Source organism: Sus scrofa, chromosome 4 (genome assembly GCF_000003025.6).
Source record: "Sus scrofa isolate TJ Tabasco breed Duroc chromosome 4, Sscrofa11.1, whole genome shotgun sequence".
NCBI lineage: Eukaryota > Metazoa > Chordata > Mammalia > Artiodactyla > Suidae > Sus > Sus scrofa.
The window spans coordinates 11,094,473-11,111,633 of record NC_010446.5 but is presented as its reverse complement, the minus strand read 5'-3'; the positions used below and the strand labels follow the sequence as shown (position 1 = coordinate 11,111,633).

The following is a 17,161-nucleotide window of genomic DNA, read 5'->3' as shown; positions in this document are numbered from 1 at the left end:
GCAAAATGTAGACTATTCTGGAATATCTAACAAATGAGGTACATGTTCACTGATTGACATAGCGAAATCATATGCATTATATTATTAAGTGAAAAAGGCCAGGTTGCAATATTCTAGCTATAATGTGATCTCATTTTTTTTTTTTTTTGGTCTTTTTAGGGCCACACCCTTGGCATGTGGAGGTTCCCAGGCTAGGGGTCCAGTCAGAGCTGTAGCTGCCAGCCCACGCCACAGCCACAGCAATGCGGGATCAGAGCCACTTCTGCTACCTGCACCACAGCTCACGGCAACAGCAACGTGGGATCCTTAACCCACTGCGTGAGGCCAGGGTTCGAACCCGCAACCTCGTGGTTCCTAGTTGGATTCGCTACCACTGAGCCATGACGGGAATGCCTCGTTTTTATAAAATACAATTTACACTTACAAGGATGTATTTTCATTCTCTCTCTCAACAACAAAAAAAGCATACCGTCTATTGTGTGTAATAAAAAAAAGTGTATCATCGACATTGTGTAAGACACTGTTCTAACCACTGAACTAAAACACAGCCCCTAACCTCAAGGTGCCCACAGCTTGGTAAACAAAATCTGAAGAGCTAAACAGGGCACGAGAGGACTGAGCAACGGCCACCTCAGAGCAACAGAACTAGGAGAGCTTATTTTTTTCTTCTTCTTTTTTAAATTTTAAAACCAACTTATAAATTTTTAAAAATTACTTCTCTTTCCTTGTGAATACTTCGATAGTCAAAATAAAAGCAAAGCCACTTTCTTTTTAGGGAAAGAAAGGAACAACACCTATAATACAAAGTCATTCAGGCTTATAATGTTTTCATTTTTTTCCACTGAAATTCCCTGGGACAACCTAACTAACTAGGGCATTTGCATATTCAATTCCCATGGTCCTCTTCTCCCCCTCCTCCCTCCCTCCTCTCCTATTTCTTCTCCTCCTCACCTCTCCTCCTGTCTCCCTTTCTCTCCCCTCCCTTCTCCTTTCTCTTTTCCTTTCATCATATCATCACTATTTTTTTTTTTTTAGGGTAGCACCTGCAGCACATGGAATTTCTCAGGCTTCTGCAGCTGCAGCCCTGTGCCACAGCCACATCCACCCCAGATTCAAGCCGCATCTGTGATCCACCCCACAGATTGCAGCAATGTTGGATTCTTCACCCGCATCCTCGTGGATACTAGTCAGGTTCTTAACCCCCTAAGCCACCATGGGAACTCCTCATCGTCTTCTTTGTATTGGGCATAAGCATCCTTGCCTTTGAACTGTTTCCCTCATAGGGTGCATGGCCCCTGGCCCCAAAAGCCATTGGTGTGAACAGTGGAATCACAAGCTAGGGGCTTATGATTCAACACGCACCTCCCTTGCTTGAGGAGTCCTCTTGGTGTCAAACTTTGAGAAGAAAATTTCAAAAGAGGGCAGCATTAACCAGAGAGCAAAGTGTATTTAAAGTCATCTCCAAAAAGCACTGCCTTTTGTTTTTCTAAAGACAAGTTCCTTAAATGCCTGAAAGGGTAAGTTACCATCGCTCAATTTTTATTTTTTTCAGGGCCACATCCACGGCATATGGAGGTTCCCAGGCTAGGGGTCAAATTGGAGCTACAGCCGCCGGCCTACACCACAGCCACAGCATCGCCAGATTCAAGCCACGTCTGCAACCTACATGATCACTCATGTCAACGCCAGATCCTTAAGCCACCGAGCAAGGCCAGGGATCAAACCCGAGTCCTCACGGATACTAGTCAGATTCATTTCCACTGAGGCACAACAGGAACACCTAAATCAACTAAACTTTAATAAAACTTTTCAAAATGAGAAAGAAAAAAAAAAAGATACAGACTTGATCAGCCTAAATTACCAAGTGACCATGTGGAAAAAAGCCTTCTGCTGAATTGTGTCAATACTCATTTTATTTAGCCACCTCGATTCAGGGATGTTTTGGTTACCTGCAGATCTGTTGCAAATTCTCCCCCCTGGGAAGATGATCTGAGACTGCGATTGGCATATAGAACATATACTGGGAAGAGCTGTCAGAATAAACACCCACTGGGACAAGAATCCATATAAACTCGCATTTATATAATTACTGTCATAGTGCATATACTATCTAAAATGTCTTGTAATGTTATTCTGTAAATATTTTACCATTAAAAACTTCTTGAAGCCAGTGGGATTTTGTACAGCTCTTTTAGGTTTGAGGGCTAAAACGTGTGTGTGTGTGTGTGTGTGTGTGTGTGTAAACAAAAGAAGGTAAATTAGCGGGGAGGCATTAAAAATCCCTTAGTGGGAAAGAACCAGAATTGGGCAGTGAGAGAAGATGAGCTATAGTACGGTCCCCACAGGGCTCAAGTGGCTCCATGGGATGCTCGGAAGCTGCCCTGCCTCTTACCGTTGGCCCAAGTTGGAGGGGGGGGGCTGGGACTTTAAGCCCCCAAATCAATTAGTCACTGAATGAAAGCTGCCCTGGGCAGAAGTTGGGATATTAGGTGAGGCAGCTCTCAGCCAAGGGGTTCCTGCAGAAGACTCTGAGCTGAGAGCCATCCCAGCAGTTGGAAAAATTTTTTCAGTCCTGAAAAGGGATCTGGGAAATGTATCATGGCAGGCTGGAGCAGTATAACTTGGTCAGTTCTGACTTCTATGGAGAGGCTAACTTCCCCAAGCCTCAAAATTGCAAATGGCAAAATAGGGATTCGAACCCACGATCTGCCTGACTCCTAAATCTTAGCTATTGTGTTGAATTGTCTACCTTCCTCAACATAATTCTGAGCCTATCTTGTTATTTTCATTTTTTAACATTTTATTGAAATAAAGTTGAATTACAATGTTGTGATAAGTTCTGCTATACACAAAGTGATTCAGTTATGTGTCTACATACATCCACTCTTCCTCAGGTGCTTTTCCTACATAGATGATCACAGAACATTGGGCCGAATTCTCTGTGCTACACAGCAGGTCCCCGCTGGCCAATCATTCCACATACCCGAATGTGCATTTGCCCATCCCAACCCCCCAGACCATCCCTCCCCCTTCGGTAATGGTGAGTTTTTCAGAGTCTATGAGTCTGTTTCTGTTCTGCAAATACGTTCATTTGGGCCTATCTTTTGTTTGGAGGGCAGTCATGGGGTCATTGCATTTACTAAGAATTTTTTCTAAATGCTGTACTTACACAAAATTGTGAAAGAGGAGGAGGTTTCTTATCATGCAGAAGGTAAGCCAGGCTTAGAGAAGGTAAGCTACTTGTCCTGGTTAAACAGTATAGGACCCCGATCTGCTTTACTCTAAGATCCATATTCCATTTCTAAAGCATTTGGGCCAGCCAAAGCCTCACCAGGAAAACTAACTACAGATCCCCTCAGCCCACAATGGGATTAGAATCTGATAAACCCATCATAAATGAAAATATCCCAAACGGAAAGTGCATCTAATATACCTAACCTAGCAAACACCATAGCTTAGCCTAGCCTACCTTAAATGTGCTCCGAGCCCCTATGCTAGCCTACCATTGGGTAAAACCATCTAATACGATGCTTACTTTGCAAAGAAGTGCTGAAGGTCTTGTGTAATTGATCCACCACGGCACCAAAGTGACAAGCAGACTTGCTGTCCACGTACTGGATGGCTGTCAGTGGACCAGTTGTCTACCTTCACCATCACGGGGCTGACTGGGAAATTCGGCTCACTGTCACCACCCAGCATCACTTGCGTGCTGGATCAATTAGATTATCGACCTAGCCTAGTGGGTAGGGGGAGTAAATCAAGTTTCAAAATTTGAAGTACAGTTTCTACTAACTTTTCTACTAAATGTCACACAAAGTCAAAAAATAAAAAATAAAAACCCTGAATCAAACCACCCTAAGTCAATGAATGTCTGGCGTCTATTGGGGATGGACAGCTTGGTCTTCTCCTCCATTGCTGTTGGCGTGTGTTCAGAAAGGGCTGCTCATTTTAGAAGCTGCATAACTATGACACCCCCAGAGCACATGTTTCTTTGGCTTAATGACTGTAGTAGGTGCTGGAGTGCCTAACTCCCTGCTGACATTCTGCAGAGAGAATAGCTTTCCTTCAGTAATGTGCCTGTTAAGGGATAGAGATAAAGACACTTGGTCTATAGCCCTGCTTCTACTATAGCTGATGAACTTGAACAATTAACCTTTCTAGACCTCCAAGTTAAGGGAGTTGGGTAGCTATATAAAGGTTCCAAATGATAGTCTCTTATGCAGAATCAATTCATCAACCATTTATGGAGTCTGAACTATGTGCCAAGTTCTAGACTGGGTCATATACATGGTGCAGAAGGTTTTTTTAATCTCCCTTGACCCCTCAGGCAATTCTCCCCATTTGAAGAGGATAGTTCTCAACAGTGACTAAGGGTTAAGACAAGGCCACGTACTCAAAAAAGGTAATAAACGCATATCTGGTTCACTTGGCAAGAGTCTTGGGAAAAGTTTTATGCATGGATAGCTGTAGCACTATCTGTAGAAACAGCCCATAGAGTAACAGTGTTTATTAAGATACCTTAACTCCTTCACTCATTCATTCACTGAGAATGCACCAGGAACTATACAGACTATCAGATACAGAAATAATGAAAATGGGAGTTCCCGTCGTGGCACAGTGGTTAACGAATCCGACTAGGAACCATGAGGTTGCGGGTTCCATCCCTGCCCTTGCTCAGTGGGTTAATGATCCGGCATTGCCGTGAGCTGTGGTGTAGGTTGCAGACGTGGCTCGGATCCCACGTTGCTGTGGCTCTGGCGTAGGCCGGTGGCTACAGCTCCAAATTCGACCCCTAACCTGGGAACCTCCATATGCCGTGGGAGCAGCCCAGAGAAATAGCAAAAAGACAAAAAAAAAAAGAAAGAAAGAAAGAAAGAATGAATGAAAATGATATATGACTTTGAGGATGGAGGGGAAGCTCCAAATTATGAGAACAGAGGGAAAGACACATGTAAGTCTTAAGATAAATAACATTTATAAAGGTATTATAATAGGAAAAATGAATTGAGTTCTTAATATAGTCTTTGCTAATTACCTGGTTAGATTTTCAACGAGGAGGAATGCTATTTCAGTTTCTGCTCAGTGTTCTGTATCTTTTAGTTCAGCATTTGCAAACACTCAGTAAGTATGTGTTCAGTGAATATACACAATCTCGTTTAATTCGTTTTATAGCTGAGGACCTCATACAGTAAGTGGCAGTACTCTTGGTGAAACTCAGTATTTCTGTTGCTAACGACCTTCTGATTTCTCTTTCCTGATCCCCATAAATATAGAACTGGGTGAAGCAAGTGAGGAAAATTCACAAACATCTGACTATATATCTACCATACCCTGAACTATATGATGACAGGAAGCATGCCTGTCTTATTTATCGCAATGTCTAGTGTGCCAAGCATATACACTATGTGTGTATATACACATACATCCACATACTTTCAATTATGGAGCTTGATTCAGATGTGTGCTTCCTTTGAAGAATATATTATATATATATATATATATATATATATTAGTATTAGTCTGCTCCTGTATTACTTAGCTAAAAACTGCCTTAACAGCATCCCAGAGATGGAGGGACAAACAATTGGAATTTATTTTCTTGAAGTTCTGGATACTGGAAGTCTGAGATCAAGGTGTCAAGAGGGGCCAGTGTCTAGTGAGACCTCTCTCCCTGGCTTGCACACGGCCACCTTCTTACCATGTGCCCGCACAGTCTTTCCTCTGTGTGTGTACATGGAGAGAGTAAGCTCTCTTCTTGCATGGCCATGATGTCTGTCCAGCTGGGATCCCTTCCTTTCGGCATCGTTTAGCCCTCATTACCTTCTAAAAGCCCTATCTTCAAATATAATGACATTGAGAACTGAGGCTTCAACATACAAATTTAGGAGAGACACATTCCTGGACTAAACCCTGCAGAAAAGTGTCCTGGGCACAGAGCAGGTGCAAAGCCTGGAGAATGCAACTGGAGAAGCCAGAAAACTTCCATCACAGGAGGTTGAAAGAATTAATATGTGAAAAATGAATAGAATAAATGAAGTTGTAAAATCTTACGGAGGGTTGGGAGGTATGAGAGCACATCACTCCAGGGCAGAGGAGATATGAGAAATAATGTTGAACCAGAGACAAGATATGGAAAGATTTTGTATGCTATGCTGAGAATTCTGGACTTTACCAAATACATGATTAAAAAAAACAGGAGTTCCTGTTGTGGCACAGCAGAAACGAATCCGACTAGGAACCATGAGGTTGCAGGTTCGATCCCTGGCCTCGCTCAGTGGGTTGAGGATCCAGCATTGCCGTGAGCTGTGGTGTAGGTCGCAGACACAGCTCGGATCTGGCATTGCTGTGGCTCTAGCTTAGGCTGGCAGAAACAGCTCCGATTTGACCCCTAGCCTGGGAACCTCCATATGCCACAGGTGCGGCCCTAAAAAGACAAAAAAAAAAAAAAAGAAGAACAAGATCATTTTGGACATAATTAAGATTGAAATACCTGTAGAACATTCAAGTGGAAACACCCAGTTTGGAGTTCGAGAGAAGAGAGAAAAGTTAGGGCTATAGGATATTTAGAATTCATCAGAGTGGAGTTCCCGTCGTGGCGCAGCAGAAGTGACTCCGCCTAGGAACCATGAGGTTTCAGGTTCGATCCCCGGCCTTGCTCAGTGGGTTGAGGATCTGGCGTTGCCATGGGCTGTGGTGTAGGTCGCAGATGCGACTAGAGAGGTGGGGAAGAGTTTTTTGAAGCATCAGACCTGTCCATAAAGGCTCTCTGGAATCTACTACTAAATACCAAATCAAGGCTCAGAGAAGCCAAGCAAAGGGTGACTAGGAGACATGGAAACCCAAATGTCCATCGATAGATGATTGGATTAGGAAGATGTGATATATAGACACAATAGAATAATACTACTCAACCATAAAAAAAACAACAAAATCAGCCATTTGCAGCAGCATGGATGGAACTAGAGACTCTCATCCTGAGTGAATTAAGTCAGAAAAAGAAAGACAAATAAACACCATATGATATCACTGGAATCTAATATATGGCAGGGAAAAGAAAATCATAGACTTGGAGAATAGACTTGTGGTTGCCAAGAGCTAGGGACAGGGAGTGGGGTGGATTGGGAGTTTGGGGTTAATAGATGCAAACTATTGCCTTTGTAATGGATTAACAATGAGATCCTGCTGTGTAGCACTGAGAACTGTCTAGTCACTTATGATGGAGCATGATAATGTGAGAAAATAGAATACGTATGTGTAGCTGGGTCAGCATGCTGTACAGTAGAAAAAAAATGTATTGGGGAAATAATAATTTAAAAAATTGTGAAAGAATAAAAAGGCAAATTAAAATCAGAATGACACTTGGCAAGTGTGAAATTAGAGAAAGAACAATTAAGTAGATAATGAAATGGCTTTGGATTCTGTCAACCTAATGAATTTATACAATTTCACTTTGTAATAATAACCCAAACTGAATCAGTTAAATTATGTAAACACTTGATATTTGTAATTGTAAGAATTAAAACATTCAACTTTTTTGTGCTCCAAAAAAAAAAAAAAAGAGTGACTAGGAAACTGTAAGCTGAATCATATTAGACAGGGATAGGAGATGTTCAAGTTCTAACCAGTCACAGTGAAGAGTTCTCCAGGGGGGGAAAAAAAACAGGAGCATTTGGAAATATTCACAGAAGGATCTGACTTAGCAGCCAGGAATAAAAGGAAAGCAGCCCAGAATAAAAGGTATCTTACAATAAAACTTAAAATGAGGCATAAAAGGATGAAGTTAATCCCCAAATAACTTAACCACCTGGCAGAACAAAATGAAAGCCCTCTTTAAAATAAAACAACAAAAAAATTCAGTGCTCAACACCACAAAATATATGATATCAGTATCCACTCAAGAAACTATCAGACAGGCCAAGAAGCAAGACAATGGACCCATCTGAAGAGAAAAAAAAAAAAAAATCCGTCAGTAGAGACATACCCAGAAAAGACAGAGGTAATAGAATTAACAGACAAGGACTTGAAGTAGCCATTATAAAGTACACATTCAATATGCTCTACAATTTAAAGAAAAATATAAACACAGTGAAGAAAGAAATGGAGGATATAAAAAGAATCCAAGTGAAACTTGGGAAAATAAAAAAGATAACATTTGGAATGCAAATTTCACTAAATGAGATGGCAGATTAGACAGTGAAGAACAGAAGGCTAGTTAACTCAAAGATATAGCTACATACTATTCAGAATGTAATACACAGAGGAAAAAAGTGAACATGACTTTAGTGATTTGTGGGAGAATATAAAGCAGCGTAGAATAACATACAAGCTCATGAGGGGAGAGAACAGAGAAAGTATTTGAGGAAGTAACGGCTGAACTTTTAAATGACACCATGACGAACCGTAACCAAATTGCAAAAAAGAGTAATAGAATCTCAAAATATTCTATAAACGAAGGAGTCGTTATTTATAGAGGAACAGAAATAATAAGAGATGAGACTGGCTGACACTATGTAAACCAGAAAAAATGGCTTATGGCTTTTAAATTGCTGAAAGAAAAACACAGGCAACCAATAATTCTATATCCAGAAAAAATAATTTTTAAAACTCAGGTAAAAATAAAGACATTTTTAGATAAAGGTTGTAAGAGTTTTCTGCCCACAGATAAGGCCTAGCACTAAAAAAAAAAAAAAATAAAGAAATAAAAAAATAAATAAAGGAAGAATGGAAATAATACCAAAAGGAAAGCTAGATCAACACAAAAGAATGAAGAGTGCCAAATATGATGAACATATGGGTAAATATAAATGGTATTTGCCAATTTGTCTTTTGGGGTTTCTTGCGATAGGAAAAGTTCACATGAGATCTACCCTCTTAACAATTTTTTAAAAAATACACACGTTTTTATCACGATGCCCTTAACCATAAAAGAAGTCTCAAATTTTAAGCAACTGAAATAAAGCTGGCATGCTCTGACCATAACAGAATTAAAACTGAAATTGTTAACAGAAAGATAACTTGAAATTTCCCACATAAATAGTACACTGCTAAATTTCCCACGTCACCAAAACACTACTGAATAAACCGTAGATTCAAAATGAAATAAGATTATTATATGCAATGATATCTCAATTTCATAAATGTAATAAAAAGATAAATACAGGGAAATTTTTTAAATAAAAAGGGAAATTATAAAATAGTTTAAACTGGATGAAAATTAAAACATAACAAATTTTTGAGATGCAGCTATAGCAGAAAAGAAAGCACAAAAATCGCTACCTAAACTCACATATTAAAAGGCTGTATATGTAGAAGAGCCAATTAAAGGCAAAGTACATGAAAAGGAAGGAAATCAACAATGTGAAATACGCGTAGCGACAGAAAGCAAATCAATACTTGCTTGGGCTGGACATTGAGGGTTGGGGATCACAAAGAGACAGCAGAGGACAATTTAGGATATGAGAAATCTTCCCTTTCTTGATGGTAGTGGCAATTACATGAAAGTCTAGAGTCCTTGAAACTCATTGAACTTTACATTTGAACTGAATGGTTTATTGTATGTAAACTCTGCCCCATTAAGTTTGATTTTAAAGGTTGTAACAAGTGCACTCAACATTGAATGAGGATTCTGTGGTATGCGTGGGAGGCGGACATGTAAATTAATGATGGTGGCCATCCGCCTATGGCAGCTACCAGAGTCCGGTTCAACATCTACCTTCCAAATGCTGATGTAGGCCAGTTCAGATAGAACCTGTAACACACGTGTCACCAAAAAACCCCTGAGTGGTAGGCATAGTCACGCCCACATTCCAGACAAAGAAACTAAGACTTAGAAGTTAACTGACCCACCATCATACAGAGATGGAAATGCACCACAGGGCTTGGCCACCCAGAAACTGTTTTGGGGGCCTGATACATCACTGTCCACCACGGTTTGGGGGTTAACACAAGCAAGATCTTATCCCTAAATGTGTTTCCATTTGATGAATTCAGCACTGTTCCCTTGTTTTGACTTGCTGTCTTTCATTTGATTCATTCCAGGGAATCTCCATTGAGGTTTGCTTTTTTTGTAGGGCTCCGCATGTGTAGTTTTTCATACACCACCTCCCCTCTTTCCCTTTCACCACTCACCTTTGCTATTTAATTAACGGAGTAGTTTGTGTTCTCCGGCACGAAATCTCGCCGAGCATGCGCCGCGGAGAGCATTCCGCAGAGCGGCGCCTCCTTCTCTTCTCCATCCAGGCTCAGCCTTTCGCGTTGCACAGGTAAAATGCTGCGGGCTTCAGGCCTGGCGGCTCACACAATCTGTTTAACGGATGGAAACAGAAGCGGTGCTCAGAAACACGCTCTCAAGCTTTTATGCCTTCGGCAACATACGCGCCAGGCAAGTGTCCCACTGGCTGCATTATTCCAGAGCCTGGGTGTCTCGGGCAAAATGAGACAATGCTGCAGTGAGGGCACGTGTGTGTGTGTGTGTGTGTGTGTGTGTCGGCCTGATAGCAGCTGCAGTAATGCTTTCCCGTCTGAAATAAAGGTCCTCCTTAAGTTGACAAGTCGTAAGAGCTAAGCTTATGCTTGCTACTTTGTATCCCCCTTCCTTCAGATAGAATGGATTTCACACCTGCAAGGCCTTCTTTCCTGAATGCAAGGGTTTGAAACCCCTAAAAAATGAAAATTAAAGGCTGTGTATGGATTTGAGACCCAGCTCTGACCCTTCGAAGTGGAGAGGTTGTGGGTAATTCACTTAGCTTCTCTCAGCTTCATTTTTTTCAGCGGCAAATGCAGGAAAAGATACCAGCATCACAGGCCAGGGAAGAAAATTCAATGAGATAATGCATTCAAAAACCTTTTACGTAGGCTGTAAAAGGACTGGAACATAATATGTAATTATTGCTCTTGATAAACAGCTCATTGTTCAGACCCTTCCCCTTACTAAATATCTTTGCCTTCTATTAAGGGAAAAGCTCTTGAGCATCATGTCTTAAAATCATCAAAGAATGTGCTAGAAAGCAACTCAGAATCCAAAACTTAATATTTTCACTTGGGAAACTGAAGTCCAAGGAAGGAAAATGTTTTGCCCATATAATTCTGAACTTGGTTCCTCTTACCTGCGCTGAGATTTGACATTTGTTTGGATTCTAGGGCAATCAATTAATAATACTATCGTCAAGACATGTTTATACAATTGTTCCCAATTCTGGGTTTCCTATGCCATTGTTTAGAATTTTCCACAAGGCACACCGCTTTCTAGACCAAACACCTTGTCCACGTGGAGCATGTTATCAATATTTTTCAGGTTTCAGGTCATCCACATTCCAGCACTAAAAAATGAACCATGAAATGGCAGGGTTGGAAGTAATTTTAAGGTTCCTTCGTCATTCGTCATCCTATCTGCACCTGATGTTTCTTTGTCTGCTGGGTACCCAGAACCCCGGAATTTCTCATCCACACTACCCAAGTCCATGCCAAGAGGTTTCAAGTGATGACTCTTCGTGGGGGTGGACTGGGGCCCACATCTTTCGAGCAAAGCCTCTTATTGTTTGTGGGTTGAGAAGGAAGGAGGGTCTCAGGAGCCAACATGCCCCGCTCCCGGGGCCACCTCCTTGTAGCACAAAAACCCAAGGCTCTGCGAGTTCTACATCCAAACCTAGCCTTCCAGATTGTTATGACAATATATTTGTCAAGCGAGGAGGATAGATTTAAAAGTTTATTAGCTTGATTTGTAACACTTAAATATTTAGACACATGGTATGTGGGCTTCCACTTGGACTCTTGACCTGGATGCTACAGAGGGTAGGGGCAGGCGGGCTGAAAGGTGTGCTTGAAGCTTATTGGCCTGAAATGAGGAGCATTTGTTTTCCAAACCCTAGGCCCCATAGCACTAGCCTAAGAGATGTTAAACGTGCCCATTAAAAAAAAAAACAAAAAAAAAAAAACCTTGTGACAAGTAAATGAATGCAGCTCACACGGGTGCCTATTACAAACTGAAGCCTCTCTTCTCTTTAATTATCACTATCCATACCATTTTGGTCGTAGTAGCTGTAGTAGTGAGAGAGACGGAGTAGGACAGTTGCACGGGTGGTTGTGGGGGCCCCATGGGGGACCACGGATGGAGAGGGAGGCCTGGGGAGCTTTGGGAGATCACGGCAGGTTGGTGATCACTTGGCGGGGCCATCAGAACAAGGCAGGCTTGATTGACTCCTGGAGGCATGAGCTCTGCCTCAGGTCATTGGGTGGGAGATGGGGTGACATCTGCATTCAGGTTCAGACCAAGGGCAGGAGGTAAAGGACCACCCTTCTGCTGACTTGAATAAGCACCAGGGCAGTCCTAGTTTGACCTTGTAGGACCAAATACTCTCTTAGCAGATACCAAGGAGGAGCTACTACTGGAAGAAAGAGGAGGAGGAGGTGGTCTCTTCCCTCCCCCACTCCCCCTGGTTTATAAAACTGTAGCCCACCTAAGCCTCAGGGCAGAGGCTCCTTGCCCGAAGCTTGCATCTCTCACAAGCATTTTATCTTAATACATCTATTTTTCCCTTATCACTTTGTCTCTCACTGGATTCCTTCTGTGCTGAGGCACAAAGAACCTGAACCTCAGGGAGTCCAGACACCAGGTGAGTGGTTCTAATTTGAAAAACCTGGGTTCAAGTCCCAGTCTGGGTTTAGGCTGGGTTCAAGTCCTAAGCGCTGTCAGTTTCAGCAGTATTATTATGCAGTATTATTACTATGTGGTAGTATCGCCCAGCCTTCATGGTATATATCACTGCTTTAAATTGTCTGTGGGTTTGTTTTCTGTCACTCCACTAAGGTGTAAGTTCCATGAGAGGGTAGGCCTTATCTGGCTTAATCGCATGTTTCCTCAATGACTAGAACAGTATTAAACACATCATATGCATTAAATAAACTCTTTTTTAAAACTTCATCAGAGAGCTGATTTTAGAATACACACCCAGTAAGAGGCCCCAAAGATTTCTAAACAGCAGCTTGTTTAACCCATGACTGGGCAGGGTCAAGTTGCAGCCCCATCAAAGCCCTACGTCCCTGCCCACACTCCTTCTCAGGCACAGCCGCGAGGAAAAATTAAAAACAAACTTTTGAAAACTCAAAAGAGCAGGGTCATTTTCTCTGCAGGTGTCTTGCAGGCTCTCTACAAGCTGTCCATTGGTGTTCTCAGGAAAAAGGATACAGTGCTCAAATACTATTGGAAAACGCTAAATCATCTTGTTCTCCCTCAGTAGGAGGTCTGACCAATATCCGCTGTTAAAAGAGCTGTAAACAGGACTTCCCGTTGTGGCTCAGCAGTAATGAAACCGACTAGTATCCATGAGGTTGTGGGTTCGATCCCTGGACTCACCCAGTGGGTTAAGGATCTGGCGTTGCCGTGAGCTGTGGTGTAGGTCGCAGATGCTGCTCAGATCTGGCATTGCTGTGGCTGTGGTGTAGGCTGGCAGTGTAGCTGACTCGACCCCTAGTCTGGGAACTTCCATATGCCAGGGGTGCAGAACTAAAAAAAAAAAAAACCCAAAATTTTAAAAAATCAAAAAGCTGCCAACAGACTCAGAGGGATTCATTAATAGACTCCGAATCCAATGGCCAGTAAAAGATGGAATGGGTTTTGAATCTGGAGAGTTCAGCTCCTGAGCATGAAATGTTACTGCTTGACTTTCCAAGTATAATAGGAATTTGATCACGTCTCCTTCATGAATAGAATAGATCAATAGTTCGTGGTGTTTCCAAGGAAGAGCAAAACTTCATGACTTCTAGCTGTTCCATCACTGAAACCTTGCAAAACCCTAGCTTTGTAGTGTGAGCCTGATCTTAGCTGAAAACTTAACCCCATCCCCACCGCCAAAACCACTTTCAGCTTTCCTCAAGCCAGTGCTTTTATCAGGCAGTAACCAGGGCCCCCCAATAGCTTTCAGGATATACCTCGGTCAAGATATATCTCTGTGTCCCTAACAGTGTGTGTGGCTCACACATAGCAAGGGTTCAATTCGCACTGAGTGAAGGAATTTAAAACACGGATTAATGAATTACTAAAGAAAAGCATTGAAGGCAGGTTTTAACCTTACCTCTCCAACTTACTACTGGCATACTCCTAAATAATCTTCTTAACCACTTTGAGCTTCCATTCCTTCCGACGGAGGTAATATTGCTGAACCTCAGGCACAGGTTCCTTGTGCCTGATTCAGAGCAAGCCAAAATGCTGAGATGGCGAGATTTGCAGCAAAAAGAGTCTATTCACAAGGCAGCCAGTTCAGGAGACGGAAAGACTAGTCTCAGATCCACCTCCCTGAAGGCAAGGACCTTGGGTTATTTATGGGATAAAGCATATGTATGGGTGATCCGAGCCATGGGGAACTCAGGGAGAGGTGACTGGGAAAAGGTGCAGTGACCAATGTCCTGTAACTAAGCTACAGGCCTCTGCACCTTCAAAAATGGAGGCTCTTAGCACCATCTGAGGCTCTCTGCCATCAAGAGGGCATCACGCTGACACTTGAGCATGCTCAGTCTTAACCAGCTCAGATTGAACTAGACCAGCTGACGCCAAGTTGCTGTAAAATTCAGGCAAACATTGCTTAGGCTGCCCGCTGCTTGGAGAGCATGCAAGTCTTTTGTAGACGACGATGATTAGTGAAGGCAGGTGAATTGGATTTGGCTAACAATTACTCACAGTTTTAGTAATGTCTACTGGACTTTCTTTGCAGGCCCTTTGCAAAGAACAAATGAAATCATAATAGCAAACACTTAGGAGGCATTTCCATGTAGCAGACACATTCTAAACAGTTCATATGCATAGGCTTATTTAATCTTTGCAAGAGTCCTAAGAGGAAGGTGGTAGGGTTTATCATCCCCAGGAAACTGACACACTAAAAGCTTAAGTATCTTGCCCAGGTTCACTGAGCTTATCCTTGGGAAGAGCCAGATTTGAACACAGCAGTTTGGCTACAGAGTCCTTGATTTTTAACCACCTCTCCACGTATGATTGCATTTTGTTGATTATAAAACACTCTTCAAAGAAAAGAACTTATTAACTTCTCTTTTAGAAAAGATATATTTCACCTGCTTCAGACACCCAGTTCTTGCCCTGATTGCTCTGCAAATCTGTTTGGATTCGGGCCTCTTGCAGTCACTAACTAGAATTTTGGTTGTGACAGAAGTAGCAGACTTTCCTGCCCTATACCATGCTTGCTTGTCAGCCCTGGTAGCTGAGTAAGGCTTTACTTTCATGTTTCTCTCTGCCCAGCCCAGCCTTGGAAGCCTAGGTTTTCATGAATAAAGGATGCGGAGACCCTTTGGCTGCTTATTGCTGGCTGTGCATCCTGAATCCAGCTATCCCCACCACCACCCCTGAGCCCCAGGAGGGATGCGTATAGAGGCTCATTGATTGAAACCCGCCAGCTGTTTGGAAATTGAGATGCTCGCCCACGCTGCCACAGAGGAGCCTCCATGATGTGAATTCCTGATGGTAGGCGGGAGGGGGGAGGGGAGGGAGGAGAAGAAGTGGGGGGCAGGGAGGGGAGGCAACAAGGGGAGAGCTCCAAGAGACGAGCAAACAATAAAGAGATGATCATAGGTATCTCACTTCAGCACCTGGGTTGGTAGCTGAGCATACCTGAAATGAGTTTTAAGCATTTTGTAATGAATTTAACTCTCCCATCTGGGAAATGGTGGTTTCAGCGTTCAGTTTAGTGGAGCCAAGTGTTATTTTCGAATGAAAATTGGGGAATTGGAGAAACACAGGTACTTAGCCACAAGAATGGGGCTGTTGGTGATGATGTCTTGAGGAAAGAGCACACTGTACTGCAAAGAGGCTTGGAAGCAGGGTTCAGATCCGATCTCAGTCACTGGCCAAACCACGTGACCTTGAGAGGCTCCTATTCTAAGTTCCATTTTCTCCCTGGTAACATAGGAATCATGCATCTATATTCTTGTGAATATAATAGGATCTCTCTCTTTTCTTATTTCTATGCTCTATTCTAAAGCCAATAACGAAGGCTATGAAGGGGTGAAGGATAAAAGAAAAATAGACAAGATAGAATTTAATCAAGCTACCAGTTACTAATGATTCCTTTTACAAGTATCTAGTTGCTAGACTGAATGTGCCCCCTCTGGCATTATACCTCTCCCTATATTTACATAGATGTTTTCCACATTTTTTTTTTTCAGAACATCCAGGTTCCCAATCTTTCTGCTTCCTTTACAATAACTAAGCCAAAAGACTCAGGTGAGGCCCAGATTCAAATCCTGCATTATTTGTGAATTTGAGAATTGTGTGGCTATAGGCAGTTTTCTCCACCATCCCAAGTTTCAGTCATCTCATCTATAAAGTGGGAACAGGAGTTCCCGTCGTGGTGCAGTGGTTAGCGAATAATCCGACTAGGAACCATGAGGTGGCGGGTTCAGTCCCTGCCCTTGCTCAGTGGGTTAATGATCCGGCGTTGCCGTGAGCTGTGGTGCAGTTTGCAGACGCGGCTCGGATCCCGCATTGCTTTGGCTCTGGCGTAGGCCAGGGGCTACAGCTCCGATTCGACCCCTAGCCTGGGAACCTCCATATGCCGCAGGAGCGGCCCAAAGAGATAGCAAAGACAAAAAATAAATAAATAAAGTGGTAACAGAAGTATTTATCGAATGGAGTTGTTGTGAGGATTAAATGGGACCGTATTTATAAAGGGCTTATTTCCAGGGCATTGCTAAATGCTCAAAAGATGGTTGCTATTGTAGTGGTTTTGTTATTACTATTACATTTCAAATATCTGTGTCTATTATAGCCATCAAATATCTAGATGACAAGATGCATTTTGTTTTTAATATAATACATAGCATCATAAAGCAACATTTAATTAGATATATGTACTTACATAGCATCTACAATCTACGTGTGCTTTTTTTTTTTTTTTTTTTTTGGTCTTTTTAGGGCCACACCTGTGACATATGGCAGTTCCCAGGCTAGGGGTCAAATCGGAGCTGCAGCTGCCGACCTATACCACAGCCACAGCTACACAGGATCCAAGCTGCATCTACAACCTGCACCACAACTCCAGATCTTTAACCCACTGAGCGAGGCCAAGGATTGAACCCACATCCTCATGGATATTAGTAGGGTTTGTTACTGCTGTGCCACAACGGACACTCCTACATGTGCTCTTAACATACAGTTTTG

General features: G+C 42.4%; 1 long non-coding RNA gene across 1 annotated transcript in view; it reads right to left on the bottom strand.

Annotated features, from left to right (window-relative positions):
• The window catches only part of LOC102158034, a 76,736-nt gene extending 62,150 nt beyond the window's left edge, over positions 1-14,586 (bottom strand). Inside the window, exons 1-2 of the long non-coding RNA XR_298303.3 lie at positions 14,070-14,586; positions 10,129-10,302 (exon numbers count right to left, since the gene is read on the bottom strand). This is a non-coding gene — a long non-coding RNA (uncharacterized LOC102158034). The remainder of the gene's footprint in view (positions 1-10,128; positions 10,303-14,069) is intronic.